The sequence below is a fragment of the Perca flavescens genome, chromosome 14, assembly GCF_004354835.1.
Source record: "Perca flavescens isolate YP-PL-M2 chromosome 14, PFLA_1.0, whole genome shotgun sequence".
NCBI classification, from domain to species: Eukaryota; Metazoa; Chordata; class Actinopteri; order Perciformes; family Percidae; genus Perca; species Perca flavescens.
In genome coordinates, this window is record NC_041344.1 from 29979806 (window position 1) to 29984426 (window position 4621).

Below are 4621 nucleotides of genomic sequence, written 5' to 3' on the forward strand. Positions count from 1 at the left end.
TTTAATGTAATATCTCAACTTAAGTAAAAAATATTCCATAGTTTCTAAGGTAAATCTAATAAAGCCTTTGTAAATGGGTTTAGCCATCAACAATAACTACATAAAAGTAATGTATTGGGAAGTACTCATTTCTAGCTAGTACGTACCCAGTCATGTCGTTGTTAACACTGACAGACAATGCTTCAGACACTGTGTGACTACAGCTGGTTTTCTCAGGCCATGACAAGGTGGATGGATGTTATAATTTCATTATCAAAGGATAAACATAACCACTGAAGTTATATCAAAGTTAATGTTTACTTGTGAACACAAGGAGGCAGTTACAGTACTCACAGCATGAGTACAGAAGTGACCTAAAGAAAAGCTCTCTACAGACACCTTTTATAATACCAAGTGGAATATAATAGAATCATGATACAGAGTTGATGTCGTCAGTTGTTATCTGGTAAGAGACCATGTCGTCTCATCTGTCTGGTCTGGGAGGGCATGTATGCCCTCAGGAACACACCGTGCTTAGACAAGGACAAAACAATGGCTCCCATGTAATCTTTGGAGTTCAAGCAGTTTTTTGGTTTCTACACACATCCACAGCAGTTTAATTTAACAGAGAGAGAAAATAGTAATCAGTATATTATTCTATGCAAACAGTTTAATAAATAATGAGGAAAAGTATGTAAATCACATTTTTTCTAACAATGGAAAAACAGACAAGTGGAAGAGGCAAGTATAAGCTGGCAAAGCACGTAGGAATGTACCAGACTTAAACAAATCAAATGAAACCAAGTGAAGAGCGGAGGAAAGTAGTATTGTGGTCCAGAATCAGATTCAGGAAAGGATTTATTGCCAAAAAGTAACACTTACAATGAACTTGCCTTAATGGACTGTGCGTACATGAACATATTAAAATGAAATATGTACAATATAACTCTTTCACAATAAGAAAAGAAGGCTGTGTGGTTCAGTGCAGGATGTGCAAATATGTTGAGGAATGTGCAAAAGCTATGGGTTAGGGTTCAGTCCAGGAGTCCCAGCTATTTATATCCCCCCCACCTCAGCTCATTAAAAACGAGGTGTTTTGTAACCACAGCAGGTGACCCAGAGGCCAGCACTGGCATCAAGTCAAACCATCTGTCAGGAAGAAACAGGCTCTTTCCGTTAGCCTTTTTTTGGGTGACTAAAGGTTATTTTTCTGGAGGTGTTGTGCAAGCTCTGGAATCAAGTATTAAAAAGCCTCACTTTTCATCATGTTTCTGGACATCTGACTGAAGTCGACTGGGTGCATACTGTGTCCAGATCATTAGCCCAAATTAAACCCTACCTAATTCCACCAAAACTAGGTCTCACTTCCTTCTATCTCAAACACATACAAAATAGGAAATTTAGAAAAATAAATTTAGAAAACAGAACACAGTGCATATTAAAGCTTTAGTGCGTAACTTTTTGATATTAAGGAACGCCCGTTACATTCAAGACTATCAGCTCCACACACTCTCTCTGTATCTCTCAGTATGGCTATGTTCAGAAGATTGTGTTGTCTGGTCACTCAAGTGAAGATAATTACCTCTTCTGAAGAGTGTTTTTTTAATCCTCTGTGTCTCCTTGGCTACTAGTAACTGCGTGGAGGAAGGCTTGTATGATGTGGACGCGCCGACAGTGTTGTCATTACTTAGAATTCTTCATGGGGGAGACAGAAACTACACACTAGGGGCCCTATTTTAACGATCTGAAACGCAAAATGCAAGTAGCTTTGTGGGCGGATCTCGAGCGCTGTTGCTATTATAACGGCAGGATAAATGAGTCTTGCGCCCGACGCAAATCTAAAATGGGTTGGTCTGAAGTAGCTAGGTGTGGTTTGGGCGTAACGTGAAAATAACCAATCAGACCGTCATCTCACATTCCCTTTAAGAGCAGGCGCGCTTGTTCCATGGCGGATTGCTATTATGACGGCGGATTTGCCTGGCACACGCCAGCGGGAGCTGCCAGGGATGCGTCTTGACCGGGTGGCGATGTTGCTGCGGCCTCTTGGGCGCATCTCCTCAAGTCTGGAGAGGATTGCTGCAGCCATGGCCTCCAAACGCACCACCTGCTCCTGTTGTGCCCCTTCCTCCTCTCCCCACTCCATCTGCATCCATCGGCTCCACCAGGAGCACATCGTGCATTGCCACTCCCGGACCCTCAAGAGTCCAATCCCGCCATAGTTCAACATCACGTCTCCTTAAGTCCTCTAATATTTCCTCATTTATGTCATCAACACATCCATGATTCATGGAATTGTTGTGTAAAACAAAACAAGCCACAAAGAATGCTGTGACCTTTTGAGGACTGTACTGTAAAGTGCCTCCTGACCTATCCAAACACCTGAAAGTGCATTTTCAGTAATATTTTTCCTTGTAGCTAATTATGTATGCTATGTATGGAGGGAAAAGTCCGCTGTGCGTGGGGTGCAAAATAGGAATGATACATGCGTCGGTGTACAAAGTCAATTGCGCTGGGTGCAAGATAGGGCCCTATAGCTTTAATGTGTAAAAGTTCACCATGGGTGACCTTTTTTCTTTACTAGCGATAAAAGCAATGAGGCATTTGTGTTGACATCATTTAAATATCTGTTTAAAGTGCTGGTGTGACAGGACGATGAGGATTTTAATCAGCAATATCCCAGTGTTTCCATATGTCAATAACAACAACCTTGGTGAGGTAAATGTTGCAGATAGGAATGACGGCTAATGCCCGAGACACACTAAACTGATAATCGGCCGTCGGACAGTCTGGCGAGTTCAGTGACTCGAGTCTGTTCGGTATGTTCAGTGCTGTCGTCCGTCCGAGGGGCTGTCAGCCTTCATTTGGGCCGATTTGACATGTATAATCGGTGGGGCGGGCACTGCTGGCAGTCGGACTCAAATGACCCATCTGATTGGTAGAGTGCTAACCTGGAAATGGCGAGCAGAATGAGGTGACTAGAGTCTCTCAAAATCTGACGAAAATCTTCTAAACTGACCTTTGTCAATCTGAAATGAAGACAGATTTAGCAACTGCACGGCCTATTTCTCGCTTAAAATGTTTTCAGAAACATGTTTTGTGAACTAATTTAGTAAAATATGAGATCGTATTCTGAATGAGCCACCATGACAGTCTGGCTTTGAATTTCCGGAAAAACCAGACCCACGTGACGCGTTCGTCCAATCAGCTGCCGGTTTTCATTTTTGGGCAACAATACAGATTAGCTCCGCATGCTGCTATGGAGACGTATTACATCTCGTCGCTTTGGTGTGTTTCAAGGTACTTTTTTGACCAACTCGGGGAGACTGCCTGGTTGGTGTGTCTGGGCCTTAGAACTACAGAAAATCAATATAATCTGGAATTGTGGAAGCATGTCTGACAGATGAGAGGGGAAATGCTTCCAGTCCAGTGTCAGTGTGATATGGGAACAGGTGCTTAGATCAGCGCCATCAGCAGAAACATTCCCAGCAGAGGATTAGCTCACTGGGGACACACCCCTGGAAGTCCTGTTTTCATTATTTCATCATGTCATACAAAAACAGCAGCAAAGCCGGGTGCCAGGACGCAGATGGATGAAAACAGAAGTGGAGGTGGCTGAAGAGTACTGTCCCATGTTACAGACTAGACAATAATAAATATTCGGATATAATGTAAGATTGAAGTGTTGAAATTGTGTCTGGGAGGTGGAGAAGTTTACATCACCTCAGCACAACCTAAATCCCCAAACCTTTGCACTTTCCTTACACATATGTTTTCCTGAGTCCATTTTTGCAGCCTTTTTGTTCATTACATGCATAATATTGACATGATTTATGGTGGAAGTTCAAAGTGTAGAGTGACTGCTTTCAGTCATGCGCAGTAATGTAGCGAGTTGTTAGTTTGAGAAGTAGTACGATACATTATTGATATTGAAACATCAGTTGTGCATGTACTGTTTCTATATGGAAACGTCACTACTGTGTCAGAGAGTGTGCACTGTGAACCATTAAATATCAATATAAAACATACTCCATGATACGTGTTGGTACAGATAAAGTCACTGCTCACAGTGAGGGATACAGCTGTATGCATCACACACTCTCGTGGTAACACAAAGTTCTGGTTTTGCACGCAGCCTATTCGGTTCTAGGCATAAGGGGGTGTGAGTAGCTCAGTCGAGAAGGGAGTTGGGTTGGAAACCAGAGGGTTGCTGGTTCAAGTCCCCATGTGGACAGAAGTACGGAGTGTGGACTGGTAGCTGGAGAGATGGCAGGGTGCCTGTTCAGCAGTTGCAGCCCCTTCACTCTGACATCTCTCCATTAGTCCACGTCTGGAACCTGGGCGTGTGTGTGTATTTCAGGCCTCTGTGTGTATTAACAAAAAGAGTGTAAATTGTAATTTCCCTATTGGGCATCAATAAAGAGTATGAATTATAAAGTATATGATTATTAATTATAAGGTGAAATTGAATCTCAAATCCCACCAAGATCCTTGCGCAGACTCCCGATTGTTTATCACATCACTACACTATTTCAACAACTAAAACACAGCCACAAATCTTTGATCCATGTCATTTATAACTGGAATAAATGGAAGAAACCATTTAACTCTGTAGGCTACTTACGTTTATGGTAGATGCACAAAT